Source organism: Ranitomeya imitator, chromosome 1 (assembly GCF_032444005.1).
Source record: "Ranitomeya imitator isolate aRanImi1 chromosome 1, aRanImi1.pri, whole genome shotgun sequence".
Lineage (NCBI taxonomy): Eukaryota > Metazoa > Chordata > Amphibia > Anura > Dendrobatidae > Ranitomeya > Ranitomeya imitator.
The window spans coordinates 777903105-777926534 of record NC_091282.1 but is presented as its reverse complement, the minus strand read 5'-3'; the positions used below and the strand labels follow the sequence as shown (position 1 = coordinate 777926534).

The 23430-nt window shown below is 56.8% G+C and overlaps 1 protein-coding gene across 1 annotated transcript in view; it reads left to right on the top strand.

Moving 5' to 3' along the window:
* Positions 1-2526: 2526 nt before the first annotated feature.
* PTPN21 (protein tyrosine phosphatase non-receptor type 21) overlaps positions 2527-23430 on the top strand; it is a 62432-nt gene continuing 41528 nt past the window's right edge. Inside the window, exon 1 of the mRNA XM_069736442.1 lies at positions 2527-2777. The gene's annotated coding sequence lies outside the window, so the exon portion shown is untranslated. The remainder of the gene's footprint in view (positions 2778-23430) is intronic.

The window sequence follows — 23430 nt, the reverse complement described above, 5'->3', positions numbered from 1 at the left end:
ATGTTAGTGACCTATCTTCGTCATTTCACTAATGCCCATCAGAACGACTGGTTTGATTTACTACCATGGGCCAAATTTTCCTACAATAATCATCCCGGTGAGGCTTCCAGCAAATCTCCATTCTTCATTATCTATGGTCATCACCCTGGCCTTCCCCTACCGGTTCGTCCTGTCTCTTCTGTACCAGCGGCAGATCTTCTGTCTAGAGAGTTCAGCAAGGTTTGGCAGGAGACCAGTGGCCTGTCCTATCCCGGTGGTCTGTCTTATCCCGGTGGTCGGTCTTATCCCTGTGGTCTGTCCTATCCCGGTGGTCTATCTTATCCTGGTGGCCTGTCCTATCCCGGTGGCCTATCTTATCCCGGTGGTCTGTCTTATCCCGGTGGTCTGTCTTATCACGGTGGCCTGTCCTATCCCGGTGGCCTGTCTTATCCCGGCGGCCTGTCCTATTCCGGTGGCCTGTCTTATCCAGGTGGTCTGTCTTATCCCGGTTGCCTGTCTTATCCCGGTGGTCTGTCTTATCCCAGTGGCCTGTCCTATCCCGGTGGTCTGTCTTATCCCTGTGGTCTGTCCTATCCCGGTGGTCTATCTTATCCCGGTGGCCTGTCCTATCCCGGTGGCCTATCTTATCCCGGTGGCCTGTCTTATCCCGGTGGTCTGTCCTATCCCGGTGGTCTGTCCTATCCCGGTGGTCTGTCTTATCCCGGTGGTCTGTGTTATCCCGGTGGCCTGTCCTATCTCGGTGGCCTGTTTTATCCAGGTAGTCTGTCTTATCCCGGTGGCCTGTCCTATCCCGGTGGCCTGTCTTATCCAGGTAGTCTGTCTTATCCCGGTGGTCTGTCCTATCCCGGTGGCCTGTCTAATCCAGGTGGTCTGTCTTATCCCGGTGGCCTGTCCCATCCGAGTGGCCTGTCTAAACCAGGTGGTCTGTCTTATCCCAGTGGCCTGTCTTATCCCGGTTCCCTGTCTTATCCAGGTGGTCTGTCTTATCCCGGTGGCCTGTCCTATCTTGGTGGCCTGTCTTATCCCGGTGGTCTATCTTATCCCGGTGGTCAGTCCTATCCCGGTGATCGGTCCTATCCCGGTGGCCTGTCCTATCCCGGTGATCTGTCTTATGCTGGTGGCCTGTCCAATCCCGGTGGTCTGTCCTTTCCTGGTGGCCTGTCTTATCCAGGTGGTCTGTCCTATCCCGGTGGCCTGTCCTATCCCGGTGGCCTGTGTAATCCAGGTGGTCTGTCTTATCTCTGTGGCCTGTCTTATCCCAGTGGCCTGTCTTAGCCAGGTGGTCTGTCCTATCCCGGTGGTCTGTCCTATCCCGGTGGCCTGTCTTATCCAGGTAGTCTGTCTTATCCCGGTGGCCTGTCCTATCCCGGTGGCCTGTCTAATCCAGGTGGTCTGTCTTATCTCTGTGGCCTGTCTTATCCCAGTGGCCTGTCTTATCCCAGTGGCCTGTCCTGTCCCGGTGGTCTGTCCTATCCCGGTGGCCTGTCTTATCCAGGTAGTCTGTCTTATCCCGGTGGCCTGTCTAATCCAGGTGGTCTGTCTTATCTCTGTGGCCTGTCCTATCCCGGTGGCCTGTCTTATCCAGGTAGTCTGTCTTATCCCAGTGGCCTGTCTAATCCAGGTAGTCTGTCTTATCTCTGTGGCCTGTCCTATCTCGGTGGCCTGTCTTATCCAGGTGGTCTGTCTTATCTCTGTGGCCTGTCTTATCCAGGTGATCTGTCCTATCCCGGTGCTCTGCCATATCCCGGTGGTCTGATATCCTGGTGGCCTTTCCTATCCCGGTGGCCTGTATTATCCCATTGGTCTGTCTTATCCCGGTGGCCTGTCCTATCCCGGTGGCCTGTCCTATCCCGGTGGTCTGTCCTATCCCGGTTGTCTGTCTTATCCCGGTAGTCTGTCCTATCCTGTTGACCTGTCTTATCCTGGTGGTCTGTGTTATCCTGGTGGCCTATCTTATCCTGGTGGTCTGTCCTATCCCGGTGGCCTATCATATCCTGGTGGTCTGTCTTATCCTGGTGATCTGTCCTACCTTGGTGGTCTGTCTTATCCCGGTGGCCTGTCTTATCCTGGTGATCTGTACAATCCCGGTGATCTGTCCAATCCCGGTGATCTGTCTACATTGGTGGTCGGTGTCCTAAAAAATCCAATCTATCAAAAGAAAGTTATTTTATTTGACGCTCGTTGTAAAGATGAACTACAGGTTCCAGCATCTGCACCTGCAGATTGTGTCAGAGCTGCGGCCTGCGATGTTGGGGGTCTGCGCTCCGCTATTTCTGTGCAGCCCGGGAGCAGCTGTCCCAGCACTGACAGCCTCACTGCCAGGCATTCCAACCCCCTGACATCATGGGCAGCAGCTCCTGCACATCCACGTGTCCCTCCGCGGGGACTACTCCTCTCCTCCCTCCACCCCCTGTACGATCAGCGCCAGCCTCCTCGCCCCCCAGCGGGCACTCCGCAGCCACAGGGGCACGGACTACTTTACAGAGGGTTCTTACACCAAGGCAGGATCTCATCACAGCGCGCACTGATCCGCTGCCAGCGCTTCAGACAGGAAGTGAGGCGCTGAGGACGGAGCCCGGGAGCGAGTACTGTGGGGGGTTACACTGTGTATAGAGGGGGCTGCACCGTGTGTAGAGGAAGCTGCACTGTGTATAGAGGAGGCAGCACCGTGTATAGAGGGAGCTACACTGTGTATAGCGGAGGATAAGACTTTAGATCACTGAGAGGCTGAGAGCAAAGAAGTGAAGCAGCAGCTGTGCCCTGGATCTGTACAATAGGTGAGAACTCACAGACTGATACATTGTATCCCATTGTACCGCTGTGTGTACTCCAGGACTGATACATTGTATCCCACTGTACCGCTGTGTGTACTCCAGGACTGATACATTGTACCCCACTGTACCGCTGTGTGTACTCCAGGACTGATACATTGTACCCCACTGTACCGCTGTGTGTTCTCCAGGACTGATACATTGTATCCCACAGTACTGCTGTGTGTACTCCAGGACTGATACATTGTACCCCACTGTACCGCTGTGTGTTCTCCAGGACTGATACATTGTATCCCACAGTACTGCTGTGTATACTCCAAGACTGATACATTGTACCCCACTGTACCGCTGTGTGTACTCCAGGACTGATACATTGTACCCCACTGTACCGCTGTGTGTACTCCAGGACTGATACATTGTATCCCACAGTACTGCTGTGTGTACTCCAGGACTGATACATTGTACCCCACTGTACCGCTGTGTGTACTCCAGGACTGATACATTGTACCCCACTGTACCGCTGTGTGTACTCCAGGACTGATACATTGTATCCCACAGTACTGCTGTGTGTACTCCAGGACTGATACATTGTACCCCACTGTACCGCTGTGTGTTCTCCAGGACTGATACATTGTATCCCACAGTACTGCTGTGTATACTCCAAGACTGATACATTGTACCCCACTGTACCGCTGTGTGTACTCCAGGACTGATACATTGTACCCCACTGTACCGCTGTGTGTACTCCAGGACTGATACATTGTACCCCACTGTACCGCTGTGTGTACTCCAGGACTGATACATTGTACCCCACTGTACCGCTGTGTGTACTCCAGGACTGATACATTGTACCCCACTGTACCGCTGTGTGTTCTCCAGGACTGATACATTGTACCCCACTGTACCGCTGTGTGTTCTCCAGGACTGATACATTGTACCCCACTGTACCGCTGTGTGTACTCCAGGACTGATACATTGTACCCCACTGTACCGCTGTGTGTACTCCAGGACTGATACATTGTACCCCACTGTACCGCTGTGTGTACTCCAGGACTGATACATTGTACCCCACTGTACCGCTGTGTGTACTCCAGGACTGATACATTGTACCCCACTGTACCGCTGTGTGTTCTCCAGGACTGATACATTGTACCCCACTGTACCGCTGTGTGTACTCCAGGACTGATACATTGGACCCCACTGTACCGCTGTGTGTTCTCCAGGACTGATACATTGTACCCCACTGTACCGCTGTGTGTACTCCAGGACTGATACATTGTACCCCACTGTACCGCTGTGTGTACTCCAGGACTGATACATTGTACCCCACTGTACCGCTGTGTGTTCTCCAGGACTGATACATTGTACCCCACTGTACCGCTGTGTGTTCTCCAGGACTGATACATTGTACCCCACTGTACCGCTGTGTGTACTCCAGGACTGATACATTTGACCCCACTGTACCGCTGTGTGTACTCCAGGACTGATACATTGTACCCCACTGTACCGCTGTGTGTTCTCCAGGACTGATACATTGTACCCCACTGTACCGCTGTGTGTTCTCCAGGACTGATACATTGTACCCCACTGTACCGCTGTGTGTACTCCAGGACTGATACATTGGACCCCACTGTACCGCTATGTGTACTCCAGGACTGATACATTGTACCCCACTGTACCGCTGTGTGTACTCCAGGACTGATACATTGTACCCCACTGTACCGCTGTGTGTTCTCCAGGACTGATACATTGTACCCCACTGTACCGCTGTGTGTACTCCAGGACTGATACATTGTACCGCACTGTACCGCTGTGTGTTCTCCAGGACTGATACATTGTACCCCACTGTACCGCTGTGTGTACTCCAGGACTGATACATTGGACCCCACTGTACCGCTGTGTGTACTCCAGGACTCATGCATTGTACTGCACTGTACTGCTGTGTGTACTCTAGGACTGATACTTTGTGCCTCACTGTATTGCTGTGTTCTCCAGGATTGCTACATTGTACTGCTGTGTAGAATCCTAAAATATTAGAGTTGGAAGGGACCTCCCTGAGTCATCTGGTCCAACCCCCTGTTCAATGCAGGATTCACTAAACCATCTTAGACAGATGTCTGTCCAGCCTCTGGTTGAAGACTTCCATTGAAGGAGAACTCACCACCTCTCATGGCAGCCTGCTCCAGTCATTGATCATTGTCACTGTCAAAAAGTTTTTTTCTAATATCTAATCTGTATCTTCTCTCTTCATTTTTGTTCTATTGCTTCTCCAGTTTCCATGTTCAAATTAGAATAAGGATGATCCATCAACACTGTGACAGCCCTTCAGATATTTGTAGACAGCTATTAAGTTTCCTCTTAGCCTTCTTTTTTGCAAGCTAAACATTCTCAGATCCTTCCTCGTAGGACATACTTTGCAGTCCGCTCACCATCCTGGTCGCTCTTCTCTGAACTTCCTCCAGTTTTTCAATGTCTTTTTTTTTTTTAAATGTGGTTCCCAGAACTGGACACTATTCCAGATGAGACCTGACCAAGGAGGAGTAGAGGGGGATAGTTACTTTACGTAATCTAGAGTCTATGCTTCTCTTAATACTTCCTAGAACTGTGTTTGCCTCTTTTTTGCTGCTGCATCGCACTGTTGACTCGTGTGCAGTCTGTGATCTATTAGTATAAGTCTTTTTCACACATTCTGTTACTTAGTTCTAGTCCTCCCATTCTGTAGATGTAATTTTTGTTTTTCTTGCCCAGATGTAGAATCTTGCATTTCTCCCTGTTAAATACCTTTCTATTACTCTCTGCCCATTGTTCAAGCTTCTCTAAATCCTTCTGAATCTTTCTGTGTCCTCCAGAAGATATACATTGTACCGCACTGTACTGCTGTGACTAGAGTCAGGATGTGTCCCTTGTGTTCTGCACTGATACATTTTATCTTGTGTGTTTTGTAGAGATACTCTTAAGGTACCTTCACACTCAGCGACGCTGCAGTGATACCGACAACTATGCCAATCTCTGCAGCGTCGCTGTTTGGTCGCTGGAGAGCTTTCACACAGACAGCTCTCCAGCGACCAACGATGCCGGTAACCAGGGTAAACATCGGGTTACTAAGCGCAGGGCCGCGCTTAGTAACCCGATGTTTACCCTGGTTACCATCGTAAAAGTAAAAAAAACAAACAGTACATACTTGCCTTCCGCTGTCTGTTCCCGGCGCTGTGCTTTCCTGCACTGACTGTGAGCACAGCAGCCGGAAAGCAGAGCGGTGACGTCACCGCTCTGCTTTCCGGCTGGCCGGCACTCACAACCAGTGCAGAGAAGCACACCGGAGGACAGACAGCGGAAGGTAAGTATGTAGTGTTTGTTTTTTTTAACTTTTACGCTGGTAACCAGAGTAAACATCGGGTTACTAAGCGCGGCCCTGCGCTTAGTAACCCGATGTTTACCCTGGTTACCAGTGAAGACATCGCTGGATCAGCGTCACACACGCCGATTCAGCGATGTCTGCAGGGAGTCCAGCGACGAAATAAAGTTCTGGACTTTCTGCAGCGACCAACGACATCACAGCAGGGGCCTGATCGCTGCTACGTGTCAAACTGAACGATATCGCTAGCCAGGACGCTGCAACGTCACGGATCGCTAGCGATATCATTCAGTGTGAAGGTACCTTTATGTTGTTATGTTGTCTTCCTCGTCTGTCAGGGCAGTGCGTGGCGTGATAAACTCCGGGGATCGATGTCTTGTGCCTTTTCTGCTTCAGGGTCATGCTGATAAAATATTGTCATACATATGGGGGTACGAGGGTCCAAGTTTGGGAGCTTTCTTGGAAGTCTGGATGGTATTTTCATTGATCTATATTAAGCAGTGACTGTGGCGGGGGATCCGGGCCCTGGCAGGGCAGACTGTCCCCTCTTTGCTCCAGCAAATCTGGAATAGCTGAGAGCGGGGGCTTCCTAAGACTTGGGACCCTGCACTGTTATCAGGTCTTTTCATATATTTTGTATTCTTTTTCTTATATACTTATTGAATAGAATGTGCAGGGAAATCCTGCAGTTTTTTCCTATGTAAAGATTTGGAGCCCGGGTCATAATTGGATTTGTGCCTTTTTTGTGTGTGTGTATTTCTCCTGTGTTTGATTTGTATTAATGATCGGTAATTTTTTGTGGATTTATTTCTATTTGGGGATGATCTCTGATAGATTGTATTTGATACTTTTAGTATAGTCACATATTAGGCTTTATATTATCTGATCATGATCCTTAAATCTAAGTTATTATGCTCTTGAATCAAAAGACATGGTGCATAATATACATCTGGTGGCTGCAACCTTCAGCTATCTGCAAACTCTAGATTGTCCACAATTGCTGGAGTGCCACAGATTGCAGACCCCTACACTGCAGCCTGAATATATTGTATGTATCCGCAGTGTATTCAGGACTGAGCCTTAGCTTCACAGCGTCATGTTCCTTTTCTTGCTCCATATGTTTGCTTTGCACTTGTGCACCACTGGCAACAGCTGTGTTTGAAATACTCTAGGAAAGTCCAGAATGTTGCATCTGCTTTTATGAACATCTAGAATTATACATTTTATCAGTGTGGATATTTAGTAACAAACAGGGTAAGAGAGTTGAGCTGCAGATGTCCTGAGCTCACAGAGGATTGTCTGGACTGGAAACCTTGTAATGTATGACCATGAATCTTTGTCCATCGGTCGGCATCATTGGGGTTAATCTCATACCAGTATCTGTATCCCCTGTCCTGCTGATGTTCTGGAACATTCCATGAATTATCAGGACTTTGGCTTTCTGTAGGTCCAGTCAGTGAGGTCACGACCTCGCTGTGTCAGGTGTGGTCCAGAGTTGCCAGGCTGTTCAGCCAGCGGGCACTGAGTCACGGGTCTTGCTGGTCTTTTTTTTCCCCTCTCTGTAGCAGCTCAGCTTGGCAAAAATTGATCCTTTAGTTGGCAGCTAAATAAACCCACAAGAATTCAGTGAGTGTGATGGAGAGATATGAGGCTCTCCTCTAAGACAGGGCTATTTGCTCGCTGCTTAGATACATCCAGCAACAAAGTCCATTAGTATATCCTTACTGCCCACGCCATGCCAATATTGTAACGTAAGAGCACTTACAGAGAATCTCTAGTCATTTTTGGCGTAACAATTTCCAGCAGATTTTTTTCTTAATATATCTACATAGTGTTCAGGGCTCAGTTTTTCTGATACAAAGCTCCAAAACCCCTGCATAGATGTAAGTGATAAAATTCTGCTGCCAAAATCCACCACTAGGGGCAGCTCACAGCTGTGCTTAGAGCTTCTTCACACCTCCTAGTGGTGACTCTAATCAGTGCATTGAACCTTTTGCAGATTGTTTTTATTTATCCCATCTATTACTTATGTTCACATGTTGCATTTTTGTTTTTTGTTTTTTTTTTGCTGCATTTTTTGAATACAAATTTTAAACTGTGGTTTACTGTACCAGCAAAAGCTATGAGATTTCTGAGTAATCTTATGCACACACCTAATATTTTTTTCTAAATGATATGGAAACCTGCTGCGCTTTTGCAAACTGCAGCATGTCACTTCAACATTGTTGCAGCATTTTTTTCATCCATAGAAAGTAATGGGCAAGTGCAAAAATGCAGGTATCAGGTTTTGCTGCATTTTTGGTGTAAAAGCTTTAAGTTCCATCGTGATTTTTTTTGTAGGGCACTAAACTTTATCAGTACGCACAAGAGACAACAAATAGGAATCAAAAAAAAAAAACCGCTGCAAAACCTGCTTTTTAGAAGCAGCTTCTTTACTGTCAAGAGAGCAGGTTTTGCCCGTGGAAAAAAATGCAGCAAAAACGCAATGTGTGAACATAGCCTTGAGTGCAGCTTCAATTTGTTACATATGGAAGTGGTTCTCTTAGCTTGCACTCTGTGCTTCTCTTAAAACATCATAGAACTGTATTTGCCTTTTTTGCTGCTGCATCACACTGTTGACTCATGTGCAGTCTGTGATCTATTAGTATAGTCTTTTTCAGATGTGCTGTTGCTTAGTTCTATTCCTCCTATTCTGTAGATGTAATTTTCTTGCCCAGATGTAGAGTCTTGGATTTCTCCCTGTTAAATACCATTCTATTAGTCGCTGCTCATTGTTCAAGCTTCTCTAGATCCTTCTGAATCCTTTCTCTGTGTTCTCTATTCCTCCTAGGTTTGCATTGTCTGCAAATCTGATCAGGTTGCCTTCAGTTCACTTATCTAGATAATTTATAAAAATGTTGAACAACCCTGTGGCCAGGACAGAGTGTTGTGGTACGCCACTTGAGACACTCTTCCAATTGGGTGTGCAACCATTTATTACCAATCTTTGAGTGCAATCACTGAGCCAGTTATGAATCCACCTAACTGTAGCCTTGTCAATCTCATACCTAGTCATTTTCACATAGTATGAGATACTTTATCAAATACTTTGCTTTAGTTGAGATATACTATATCTACCGCATTTCCCTAATCCACCCAGTCAGTGATTCCATTATAGAAGGAAATTACTGGCTCTGGTTTATTACTGTATTCTTATCCCAGTACTTATATACATGTTTAATGATTTTTTTCAAAAATTGTTCTGAAATAGAAGTAAGGATCACAATTTTCTGGCTCTAACCAGGAGCTAAACCCCCTACCCCCTACCGAAGTGTGAGGGTGGAGTGACTGGGCCCCCCCTCCTCCCCAAGAGGAGCCATGTGCCACCCAAGTGTCGGGAAGGGGTGGCTGCCCCCTCCCCCCCCCCCCAAGGAGCCTTACCCTTTTCCACGCGCGAAGGATTGGCGGCCTGGAGCCTCTCCCAATGTACGAAGGATTGGTGGCTCTGGGCCTCAACCACCCACGTGCAAAGGATTGGCGGCCGGGAGTCTCCCCCAATGCGCAAAGGATTGGTGGCCGGGAGTCTCCCCCAATGCGCGAATGATTGGCGGCCGGGGACTCCCCCAACCACCCACGCGCAAAGGATTGGTGGCCGGGAGCCTCCTCAACCACCCACGTGGGAAGGATTGGCGTCTGGGAGCCTCCCCCAATGCGCAAAGGATTGGCGGCCGGGAGTCTCCCCCAATGCGCAAAGGATTGGTGGCCGGGAGCCTCCCCAATGCGCGAATGATTGGCGGCCGGGGCCTCCCCCAACCACCCACCCACGCGCAAAGGATTGGTGGCCGGGGGCCTCCCCAACCACCCACGTGGGAAGGATTGGCGTCCGGGAGCGTCCCCCAATGCACAAAGGATTGGCAGCCTCCACCACCCATGCATGAAGGATTGGCGGCCAGGGGCCTCCCCCTACCACCCACCCACGCACGAAGGATTGGCGGCTGGGGGCCCTAAACGTGCAAAGGATTGGTGGCTGGGAGCCTCCCTCAATGCGTGAAGGATTGGCGGCCAGGGGCCTCCCCCTACCAACCAACCACCCACCCATGCGTGAAGGATTGGCGGGCAGGGGGCCCTCTCCAACCACCCACCCATGCGCGAAGGATTGGCAGCTGGGGGCCTCCCCCAACCACCTGAGTGTGCAAAGGATTGGCGGCCGGGGGCCTCAACCACCCACGCACAAAGGATTGGCGGCTGGTAGCCTCCCCCAATATGTGAAGGATTGGCGGGCATGGGGCCCTCCCCAACCACCCATGCACAAAGGATTGGCGGCTGGGGGCCCTCCCCCAACCACCCATGCGCGAAGGATTGCGCGAGGGATTGGCGGCCGGGGCCCTCCCCCAACCAGCCACGCGCGAGGGATTGGCGGCCGGGGCCCTCCCCCAACCAGCCACGCGCGAGGGATTGGCGGCCGGGGCCCTCCCCCAACCAGCCACGCGCGAGGGATTGGCGGCCGGGGCCCTCCCCCAACCAGCCACGCGCGAGGGATTGGCGGCCGGGGCCCTCCCCCAACCAGCCACGCGCGAGGGATTGGCGGCCGGGGCCCTCCCCCAACCAGCCACGCGCGAGGGATTGGCGGCCGGGGCCCTCCCCCAACCAGCCACGCGCGAGGGATTGGCGGCCGGGGCCCTCCCCCAACCAGCCACGCGCGAGGGATTGGCGGCCGGGGCCCTCCCCCAACCAGCCACGCGCGAGGGATTGGCGGCCGGGGCCCTCCCCCAACCAGCCACGCGCGAGGGATTGGCGGCCGGGGCCCTCCCCCAACCAGCCACGCGCGAGGGATTGGCGGCCGGGGCCCTCCCCCAACCAGCCACGCGCGAGGGATTGGCGGCCGGGGCCCTCCCCCAACCAGCCACGCGCGAGGGATTGGCGGCCGGGGCCCTCCCCCAACCAGCCACGCGCGAGGGATTGGCGGCCGGGGCCCTCCCCCAACCAGCCACGCGCGAGGGATTGGCGGCCGGGGCCCTCCCCCAACCAGCCACGCGCGAGGGATTGGCGGCCGGGGCCCTCCCCCAACCAGCCACGCGCGAGGGATTGGCGGCCGGGGCCCTCCCCCAACCAGCCACGCGCGAGGGATTGGCGGCCGGGGCCCTCCCCCAACCAGCCACGCGCGAGGGATTGGCGGCCGGGGCCCTCCCCCAACCAGCCACGCGCGAGGGATTGGCGGCCGGGGCCCTCCCCCAACCAGCCACGCGCGAGGGATTGGCGGCCGGGGCCCTCCCCCAACCAGCCACGCGCGAGGGATTGGCGGCCGGGGCCCTCCCCCAACCAGCCACGCGCGAGGGATTGGCGGCCGGGGCCCTCCCCCAACCAGCCACGCGCGAGGGATTGGCGGCCGGGGCCCTCCCCCAACCAGCCACGCGCGAGGGATTGGCGGCCGGGGCCCTCCCCCAACCAGCCACGCGCGAGGGATTGGCGGCCGGGGCCCTCCCCCAACCAGCCACGCGCGAGGGATTGGCGGCCGGGGCCCTCCCCCAACCAGCCACGCGCGAGGGATTGGCGGCCGGGGCCCTCCCCCAACCAGCCACGCGCGAGGGATTGGCGGCCGGGGCCCTCCCCCAACCAGCCACGCGCGAGGGATTGGCGGCCGGGGCCCTCCCCCAACCAGCCACGCGCGAGGGATTGGCGGCCGGGGCCCTCCCCCAACCAGCCACGCGCGAGGGATTGGCGGCCGGGGCCCTCCCCCAACCAGCCACGCGCGAGGGATTGGCGGCCGGGGCCCTCCCCCAACCAGCCACGCGCGAGGGATTGGCGGCCGGGGCCCTCCCCCAACCAGCCACGCGCGAGGGATTGGCGGCCGGGGCCCTCCCCCAACCAGCCACGCGCGAGGGATTGGCGGCCGGGGCCCTCCCCCAACCAGCCACGCGCGAGGGATTGGCGGCCGGGGCCCTCCCCCAACCAGCCACGCGCGAGGGATTGGCGGCCGGGGCCCTCCCCCAACCAGCCACGCGCGAGGGATTGGCGGCCGGGGCCCTCCCCCAACCAGCCACGCGCGAGGGATTGGCGGCCGGGGCCCTCCCCCAACCAGCCACGCGCGAGGGATTGGCGGCCGGGGCCCTCCCCCAACCAGCCACGCGCGAGGGATTGGCGGCCGGGGCCCTCCCCCAACCAGCCACGCGCGAGGGATTGGCGGCCGGGGCCCTCCCCCAACCAGCCACGCGCGAGGGATTGGCGGCCGGGGCCCTCCCCCAACCAGCCACGCGCGAGGGATTGGCGGCCGGGGCCCTCCCCCAACCAGCCACGCGCGAGGGATTGGCGGCCGGGGCCCTCCCCCAACCAGCCACGCGCGAGGGATTGGCGGCCGGGGCCCTCCCCCAACCAGCCACGCGCGAGGGATTGGCGGCCGGGGCCCTCCCCCAACCAGCCACGCGCGAGGGATTGGCGGCCGGGGCCCTCCCCCAACCAGCCACGCGCGAGGGATTGGCGGCCGGGGCCCTCCCCCAACCAGCCACGCGCGAGGGATTGGCGGCCGGGGCCCTCCCCCAACCAGCCACGCGCGAGGGATTGGCGGCCGGGGCCCTCCCCCAACCAGCCACGCGCGAGGGATTGGCGGCCGGGGCCCTCCCCCAACCAGCCACGCGCGAGGGATTGGCGGCCGGGGCCCTCCCCCAACCAGCCACGCGCGAGGGATTGGCGGCCGGGGCCCTCCCCCAACCAGCCACGCGCGAGGGATTGGCGGCCGGGGCCCTCCCCCAACCAGCCACGCGCGAGGGATTGGCGGCCGGGGCCCTCCCCCAACCAGCCACGCGCGAGGGATTGGCGGCCGGGGCCCTCCCCCAACCAGCCACGCGCGAGGGATTGGCGGCCGGGGCCCTCCCCCAACCAGCCACGCGCGAGGGATTGGCGGCCGGGGCCCTCCCCCAACCAGCCACGCGCGAGGGATTGGCGGCCGGGGCCCTCCCCCAACCAGCCACGCGCGAGGGATTGGCGGCCGGGGCCCTCCCCCAACCAGCCACGCGCGAGGGATTGGCGGCCGGGGCCCTCCCCCAACCAGCCACGCGCGAGGGATTGGCGGCCGGGGCCCTCCCCCAACCAGCCACGCGCGAGGGATTGGCGGCCGGGGCCCTCCCCCAACCAGCCACGCGCGAGGGATTGGCGGCCGGGGCCCTCCCCCAACCAGCCACGCGCGAGGGATTGGCGGCCGGGGCCCTCCCCCAACCAGCCACGCGCGAGGGATTGGCGGCCGGGGCCCTCCCCCAACCAGCCACGCGCGAGGGATTGGCGGCCGGGGCCCTCCCCCAACCAGCCACGCGCGAGGGATTGGCGGCCGGGGCCCTCCCCCAACCAGCCACGCGCGAGGGATTGGCGGCCGGGGCCCTCCCCCAACCAGCCACGCGCGAGGGATTGGCGGCCGGGGCCCTCCCCCAACCAGCCACGCGCGAGGGATTGGCGGCCGGGGCCCTCCCCCAACCAGCCACGCGCGAGGGATTGGCGGCCGGGGCCCTCCCCCAACCAGCCACGCGCGAGGGATTGGCGGCCGGGGCCCTCCCCCAACCAGCCACGCGCGAGGGATTGGCGGCCGGGGCCCTCCCCCAACCAGCCACGCGCGAGGGATTGGCGGCCGGGGCCCTCCCCCAACCAGCCACGCGCGAGGGATTGGCGGCCGGGGCCCTCCCCCAACCAGCCACGCGCGAGGGATTGGCGGCCGGGGCCCTCCCCCAACCAGCCACGCGCGAGGGATTGGCGGCCGGGGCCCTCCCCCAACCAGCCACGCGCGAGGGATTGGCGGCCGGGGCCCTCCCCCAACCAGCCACGCGCGAGGGATTGGCGGCCGGGGCCCTCCCCCAACCAGCCACGCGCGAGGGATTGGCGGCCGGGGCCCTCCCCCAACCAGCCACGCGCGAGGGATTGGCGGCCGGGGCCCTCCCCCAACCAGCCACGCGCGAGGGATTGGCGGCCGGGGCCCTCCCCCAACCAGCCACGCGCGAGGGATTGGCGGCCGGGGCCCTCCCCCAACCAGCCACGCGCGAGGGATTGGCGGCCGGGGCCCTCCCCCAACCAGCCACGCGCGAGGGATTGGCGGCCGGGGCCCTCCCCCAACCAGCCACGCGCGAGGGATTGGCGGCCGGGGCCCTCCCCCAACCAGCCACGCGCGAGGGATTGGCGGCCGGGGCCCTCCCCCAACCAGCCACGCGCGAGGGATTGGCGGCCGGGGCCCTCCCCCAACCAGCCACGCGCGAGGGATTGGCGGCCGGGGCCCTCCCCCAACCAGCCACGCGCGAGGGATTGGCGGCCGGGGCCCTCCCCCAACCAGCCACGCGCGAGGGATTGGCGGCCGGGGCCCTCCCCCAACCAGCCACGCGCGAGGGATTGGCGGCCGGGGCCCTCCCCCAACCAGCCACGCGCGAGGGATTGGCGGCCGGGGCCCTCCCCCAACCAGCCACGCGCGAGGGATTGGCGGCCGGGGCCCTCCCCCAACCAGCCACGCGCGAGGGATTGGCGGCCGGGGCCCTCCCCCAACCAGCCACGCGCGAGGGATTGGCGGCCGGGGCCCTCCCCCAACCAGCCACGCGCGAGGGATTGGCGGCCGGGGCCCTCCCCCAACCAGCCACGCGCGAGGGATTGGCGGCCGGGGCCCTCCCCCAACCAGCCACGCGCGAGGGATTGGCGGCCGGGGCCCTCCCCCAACCAGCCACGCGCGAGGGATTGGCGGCCGGGGCCCTCCCCCAACCAGCCACGCGAGAGGGATTGGCGGCCGGGGCCCTCCCCCAACCAGCCACGCGAGAGGGATTGGCGGCCGGGGCCCTCCCCCAACCAGCCACGCGCGAGAGGGATTGGCGGCCGGGGCCCTCCCCCAACCAGCCACGCGCGAGAGGGATTGGCGGCCGGGGCCCTCCCCCAACCAGCCACGCGCGAGAGGGATTGGCGGCCGGGGCCCTCCCCCAACCAGCCACGCGCGAGAGGGATTGGCGGCCGGGGCCCTCCCCCAACCAGCCACGCGCGAGAGGGATTGGCGGCCGGGGCCCTCCCCCAACCAGCCACGCGCGAGAGGGATTGGCGGCCGGGGCCCTCCCCCAACCAGCCACGCGCGAGAGGGATTGGCGGCCGGGGCCCTCCCCCAACCAGCCACGCGCGAGAGGGATTGGCGGCCGGGGCCCTCCCCCAACCAGCCACGCGCGAGAGGGATTGGCGGCCGGGGCCCTCCCCCAACCAGCCACGCGCGAGAGGGATTGGCGGCCGGGGCCCTCCCCCAACCAGCCACGCGCGAGAGGGATTGGCGGCCGGGGCCCTCCCCCAACCAGCCACGCGCGAGAGGGATTGGCGGCCGGGGCCCTCCCCCAACCAGCCACGCGCGAGAGGGATTGGCGGCCGGGGCCCTCCCCCAACCAGCCACGCGCGAGAGGGATTGGCGGCCGGGGCCCTCCCCCAACCAGCCACGCGCGAGAGGGATTGGCGGCCGGGGCCCTCCCCCAACCAGCCACGCGCGAGAGGGATTGGCGGCCGGGGCCCTCCCCCAACCAGCCACGCGCGAGAGGGATTGGCGGCCGGGGCCCTCCCCCAACCAGCCACGCGCGAGAGGGATTGGCGGCCGGGGCCCTCCCCCAACCAGCCACGCGCGAGAGGGATTGGCGGCCGGGGCCCTCCCCCAACCAGCCACGCGCGAGAGGGATTGGCGGCCGGGGCCCTCCCCCAACCAGCCACGCGCGAGAGGGATTGGCGGCCGGGGCCCTCCCCCAACCAGCCACGCGCGAGAGGGATTGGCGGCCGGGGCCCTCCCCCAACCAGCCACGCGCGAGAGGGATTGGCGGCCGGGGCCCTCCCCCAACCAGCCACGCGCGAGAGGGATTGGCGGCCGGGGCCCTCCCCCAACCAGCCACGCGCGAGAGGGATTGGCGGCCGGGGCCCTCCCCCAACCAGCCACGCGCGAGAGGGATTGGCGGCCGGGGCCCTCCCCCAACCAGCCACGCGCGAGAGGGATTGGCGGCCGGGGCCCTCCCCCAACCAGCCACGCGCGAGAGGGATTGGCGGCCGGGGCCCTCCCCCAACCAGCCACGCGCGAGAGGGATTGGCGGCCGGGGCCCTCCCCCAACCAGCCACGCGCGAGAGGGATTGGCGGCCGGGGCCCTCCCCCAACCAGCCACGCGCGAGAGGGATTGGCGGCCGGGGCCCTCCCCCAACCAGCCACGCGCGAGAGGGATTGGCGGCCGGGGCCCTCCCCCAACCAGCCACGCGCGAGAGGGATTGGCGGCCGGGGCCCTCCCCCAACCAGCCACGCGCGAGAGGGATTGGCGGCCGGGGCCCTCCCCCAACCAGCCACGCGCGAGAGGGATTGGCGGCCGGGGCCCTCCCCCAACCAGCCACGCGCGAGAGGGATTGGCGGCCGGGGCCCTCCCCCAACCAGCCACGCGCGAGAGGGATTGGCGGCCGGGGCCCTCCCCCAACCAGCCACGCGCGAGAGGGATTGGCGGCCGGGGCCCTCCCCCAACCAGCCACGCGCGAGAGGGATTGGCGGCCGGGGCCCTCCCCCAACCAGCCACGCGCGAGAGGGATTGGCGGCCGGGGCCCTCCCCCAACCAGCCACGCGCGAGAGGGATTGGCGGCCGGGGCCCTCCCCCAACCAGCCACGCGCGAGAGGGATTGGCGGCCGGGGCCCTCCCCCAACCAGCCACGCGCGAGAGGGATTGGCGGCCGGGGCCCTCCCCCAACCAGCCACGCGCGAGAGGGATTGGCGGCCGGGGCCCTCCCCCAACCAGCCACGCGCGAGAGGGATTGGCGGCCGGGGCCCTCCCCCAACCAGCCACGCGCGAGAGGGATTGGCGGCCGGGGCCCTCCCCCAACCAGCCACGCGCGAGAGGGATTGGCGGCCGGGGCCCTCCCCCAACCAGCCACGCGCGAGAGGGATTGGCGGCCGGGGCCCTCCCCCAACCAGCCACGCGCGAGAGGGATTGGCGGCCGGGGCCCTCCCCCAACCAGCCACGCACGCGCGAAGGATTGGCGGCCGGGGGCCCTCCCTTAATTAACCACTTACGCGCGAAGGATTGGCGGCCCTCCCTTAATTAACCACTTACGCGCGAAGGATTGGCGGCCGGGGGCCCTCCCTTAATTAACCACTTACGCGCGAAGGATTGGCGGTCGGGGGCCCTCCCCCAACAACCCACCCACACATGAGGGGGTGTCCCCGAGGAGCCATGCCTCACCTTTGGTGGTTCTAAAGCGCTGCATTCTAATCACACAAGTAAAACCGCATGTATTCACTGAACAATGCAGATTTATCGCATCAATACATTTATATTGTCTAGTGTCATCAGAACAGAAATTGATATGCTGTGGCTCATAAACCGCACCACTGGTGAGTTTACACTGTGTCAAATAGAAGCACAGTGCGCATGGAATTTCTATAAATTCCATCCACTGTGGTTGTACTCAACCAAGCTTTTTGAAATAAGCACAAGTGTGCTGCTTCCAAAACTCTGCTATTCCTTGTTGTGGGCACGTACACTAAATCAAGGTGTAATTCAGGATCCCTACATGATCAGTAATAGATGTGAACATAACGATGAGTGCAGCTCTGTAGTGTCATACAGGAGGTAACTCGGGATCAGTACAGAATCATTAATGTAATAAATGTACACAGTGACTGCACCAGCGGAATGGCAGGCATGGTACTAACTAAGGAACATGCCTCTGACTGTGGAGCTCATAGGGGAAAGTTAGAAGGAAAACTCTGTTCAGTGCCCAAATCCCCCCTCTCACTGCTCCCCAGGTGATGCAGTAATTGGGACACCCGGCTGACCAACAGGAGGAAAGAGGAAGGGGCATCTGGCCACACCCACAAGGGTCAAATTCAGGTGCCCGTGTTGAGCGAGGATCTAAAGTGACCTTTCACGGTTGACTCAGTGATTTTCAAATTGATCCACAGGGCGTTGAAGGCAACTGAAAATGACCAGACGGAGACGTGTGTCTCTGTTTGGGGGGATCGAACAGATCTCTAAGCCCCGTTTATTGTGTCATCTCTTTTCAGAATCTTAGCATATTATACTTCAACCAATCAACATAAGAACACGCTCACAGTTCTTAACCTATAAGAATGCAGGAAACCTGTATGTCAAGGTCCCCGTAGAGCAACACACCCCCAATGTAATTTCTTGTTTGAGCTGGAATGATCAAGGTCTCATAACAACTGTGAACTTTTACTTAGTAACAAAAATTTATCTTAAAACAGCAAGATGGAGTCGAAAAGCACAAAAATGAAGCCTGTTTTAATTTTTCTTAGTTTAACCCTTCACATTCCCCCCTAGATAAATTTTGTTAACTAATATGCCGCATCAGAGGTACTATCCCAAGCTATAAGCTCGAGGGGTACGGTCTTCACATGACTGGTGCCATGTTACCAACCATGGCTGTTACGGCGCACCCGTCCCCCCCTGTATGCTACAATTTATGGATAACAATTTTTGATGACGGTGGAGGAGGTCTTTTGAAGGTAGCGATGCGCTTGGCTTCAGCATCTTCATCAGGTAACTTTGTGAAATTGGTGTAGAGAACAGCAGGGGTGGCAACGCTTTTGGTATCATCATTAGTTGTCCTAGTGCGGAATTTCCTAATACATATAGAAATACACCAAAGAACAAGTTTTAGTATTACATACATGACAAGGATAAAGGCAGCAATGTGTAACAAACTTTGCAAGATTCCAGCTATCCAGCCCCCAAGTCCCTTAAACCAATTGGCTGGATTAAGAAAGGAGAAGGTGTCTGCCCACCAACTGTCCTTATTACGGTCATTGATCTCTGAGTCTTTGAATGTCTTCTAACTTTAACTTTAACTTCATAGTGCTATTGGTATCTATATAATGACAGCAAGCGGGTCCAATAACCTGACACATACCATCCTGTGCTGCAAAGTAGTCCAGTACTACAGTATGTTGATTAGTGACTATGATAAGTTGGTTTTGGACAGCAACAGTAGTATTAAGTATATCCAATATATCCCAAATTTGATCATCTAGATAGTCTGTGGCCCTAAGCAATTTATCCCACATCTGTGTAATCATAGGGTAAATGAAAATAGAACTGACAATTTTATTGGCTATACCCATCTGTACTACTTGTGGTCTCCCCGAAGGGAATAACCAAAACATGCCCTTTTATCTGCCCCTAGTCTGTTTGACCAGCTTGCAGTGCAATGCGTGGATCCACGTCGGCCTTCCTTCCAGCTTTACTGACGTAGGAGTGATAAGGAGGACCTGATAGGGACCGTCATACAAGGGTTCTAGTCCGTGTTTTCTGACATGCCTTTTCATGACCACAAAATCACCAGGCTTCAAGTTGTGACAAGTGTCTGTTTCTGCTGAATCTGGAAGGGAAAAAGAAACTAGAGCATGGGTGTTAGCAAGATTTTTACTAAGTTGAATAACATATTGAACAGTACGGTCAGTTTCCTCTGACAACTGCTGAGGCTGGAAATTTGCAACTGGGGGCCTGGTACCAAACAGTACATGGGGACAGGCCATGTTTTGCAATAGGGGTAGTACGAATGTGGTACAGTACAATGGATAGGAGTTCTAGCCATGGAGCCGTAGTCTCTTGCATCATTTTGGTCAATTGTCCCTTCAGTGTGCCGTTCAGCCTCTCAACTTTCCCACTAGATTGTGGATGGTACAGAGTATGGAGGGCTACCGTGGATCCAAGCAGTATCAGAACCTCCTGATACACATGAGAAGATAAGGCCGGGCCTTGGTCACTTTCAACAACTTCTGGGACACCATATCTGCATATGACTTCCATCACCAGTTTCTTCGCTGTAGTTTTTGCAGTCATGTTGGTAACGGGGAATGCTTCCGGCCAACTGGAGAACATGTTGACAACCACCAGACAATATTCATACCTTCTAAACTTAGGCAACGTGATGTGGTCCACCTGGAGCCTTTGGAAAGGATAGTCGGGCTTAGCAAGGCGCTTCGGGGTACACGTTGAAGCTGACAGGATTGCAGGTTTGACAGATGCACGGTTGAGTGCTGTCAGGACTGTAGAAATACCTGGAGCCCAGTTGAATTTTTGTACCAGGGCTAGGGCCTGTTTTTTTCCTCGATGTGTGGGCCCATGTGCCCACGTGGCAATAGCAGGGTACATCCGCTTAGTGAGACACACAAGTTGGTCCTTTTTCCAGAGACCATTGTCCATACGTGCTCCATCAGCCTTCCACTGCTTCACTTCTTCCTTTGGGGACATTCTCTGCATCATCATTAAGCGGTCTCACGGGGTCCGACAGAAAACCTCAGTCTGGCGCAGATCATCAGGTTCCGGTAGAGTCAGTGTTTCTTGTAACTGTTTACGCTGAGAGCGTGTGGTCACTATAGTTGGTATGGTCGGTTCAACAGGTAGGAGAGCAGCAGCTTTTGCTTGCATATCTGCAAAGGCGTTACCAACAGTCTGTGGACTGTTCCTAGGACCGTGCGCCTTGACCTTGATAATGGCCACCTGGGTGGGTAATTTGATTGAGTCCATGAGGGTTTTAACAGCTTCAGCATCCTTCACTGGAGTCCCGGCGGTAGTAATAAACCCTCGATTAGCCCATAGGGCTCCAAAATCATGAGCAATACCAAATGCATACTGTGAGTCCGTGTATATATTAGCCCGCCTGTGTTTGGCCAGAACACATGCAGTAGACAGAGCCTGAAGTTCTGCTTCTTGTGCTGACTGTGAGGGAGGGAGTGCAGCTGTGTGCACTACAGTGTCTTCCGTAGTAACAGCGTATCCGGTGTGGAATCTGCCAAACTCATCAGCATATCTTGAACCATCCGTGTATAACACCAGATCAGGATTTGGAAGTGGATTTTCGCTGACATTTGATGGAGTAGCTGTCTCTTCAGTCAGGAGTTGGGAATGTTGGAGGAAATCCTCATCACTGCCATCTTTCTTGGGGACCAGCAGTAAAGTAGCTGGGTTGATTGTAGTACAGCGATGCAACTTGACGTAGTTAGGCAAGAGGGGTGAACACTGCAGCCGCAAGTGTCGTTGTACAGTCAGATGTCTTGGCTGTTGGAGTGTTAGTATTGCCCCAATATCATGCAGGGCAAAAATGTGCGTCTCATGTCCAAGAATTATGTCTGCAGTCTTGTCAAGCAACGAGTGAGTGGCGTGAACTGCCCTTATGCAACTTGGTGATGCTCAGGCCACGGAGTCGAGGCGGGCCGAATAATAGCCCACTGGTTGTTGTCTATTGCCATGCAACTGTGTGAGTACCCCTGCTGCGTGTCGTTCATTCTCAGACACATTCAAATGGAACGGTTGAGTATAGTCCGGGATGCCCAAGGCAGGGGCGGAAGCAATAAGCCGCCTTAGTTCAGATAAGGCACGATAAAGGCTTTCCATAAAAACCGGGGATCTTTCCTTATAGTTCATTATACCGTCTTTCAGGGCATTGTAGAGAGGTTGCATTATGCGGCATGCGTCCGGTATCCACTGACAACAATAGGTACATAGTCCAAGAAAACGCTGGAGTTCAGTCTCATCTTTCGGAAAAGGAAGGGAACTGACGGCTATTTTTCTTTCTTCTGTGAGGTGTCTGACACCCTGAAGGAGACAGTGACCCAAAAATATCACTTGACCAAGACAGAACTGAAGTTTCGAGGCCGAAACCCGACAGTTCAGATCTGCCAGATACTTGAGGAGGCTAACAGTGGCCGCAATGGCTTCCCGCTCTGTTCATGCACACAACAAAAGATCATTCACATACTGAAGCAGCGTGCCATAGGGGTGATCTAACTGCCAGGGTAAAAGACACTCGCCCATATTTTTTGCAAACTGATTGGGACTGTTTTGGGCCCCTTGTGGCATAACTGTCCACGTCAATTGTCGTCCCTGATAAGTGAATGCAAACAGAAACTGGCAATCTGGGTGTAATGGAATGCTGAAGAAGGCATTGGCAAGGGCGGTGACTGTGAACCAAGCAGCATCCTGAGGTATCTGGGACAAAAGAGTATGTGGATTAGGCACCACCGGAGTTTCCAGAACAGTAGCTGCATTAACTGCCCGTAGATCTAGTACCAGCCGCTACACAGGGGGTTGGCCGGATGGGGTCTTTTTCTTAACGGGAAACAAGGGCGTGTTACATGGGGAAACACAGGGTACCAGGGCACCATTATCGAGTAACGTTTGTATTTGCCTCTTGAGGCCCCGCTCCTGATCATGTTTCATAGGGTATTGATGGACTTTGGGAAAAGGGGCACCAGGTTTGAGAAACACTTTTACTGGTTCTACAGGCATTTTCCCTATATCATCTGGCCTTTTTGACCAGAGTTTGGGTGGTATCTCTGAGAGATATGGGGCGAGTCGCTGGTCCTCAGGCATTATTGGGGTGGACCTGGGCCTATCGGGGCCATCATAACTGTGGGAAGGGCGTGTAGGATACAGATCTCCTCATTGTGTTCATCTGCATAGGGGTTATATAACGTAAGAACCATCTGACCATCATTTTGGAATTGTATTCTGGAGCGGAACTGTGATAATAAATCTGCCCCCAGTAAATTTACCGGACATGCGGGAGAGATTACGAACTGAGCAGTAACCTCAGGGAAAGGTCCCACAGGGATGGGTTTTGTAAGAGTATGTTTATTGGGTCTGCCATCTACTCCAATTCAAACAAGCTCTTGGTCTGAGAATTGACAATGTGGGGCTGGGGAGGGGGGTTCCCAGACATAGGGTTAAAAGATTGGAGTAGGGAACTGAATTTGTGATGGTGGGAGGGCTGGAACTGGAGTCTGTTGCGTAGGCCACTGATAAGGAATGGGCTGTGTGCTTACAGCTGGGGTTGGGGCTACACCTCCGGGTCTTTTTTCTCCACTATTGTAACAGACCTCTCTCCACTGAGAATTAGTAACTCCACATACATCACAAATCCACCCGGCAGGATCATAGGGTGGGGGGCGCACTAAGTTTTGGCAACCCAGGATATATTTGTGCTTTGGGATTGAGGGTCACGGAGCTTACAGTCGGCAGGAGAGGCTTGATTTCCTGGGGAGGGACCATATCATCTAACAGGGAGCCCCCCTGTCCCAATTTTTTAATTATCTCACTGGCACATTACCCTCAAGCACTTTTTCAATTCCTTCTTGCACCACAAAACCTCCTTTGTCATAGTAGTAGACAGCTTTCCTTTTTCAACGTAACAATAACAGAAACAATTAGAACTCACTTCATCTGTTGATTCTCAATTTGCTATATATATCAATCAATCATCTTGAAGCAGGTGAATTTTTTACCAATCTTTCAATCACACTGATAACCAAACAATCACTTACAAGTTTCCTTCTAAAACTAGGCACCATATTTT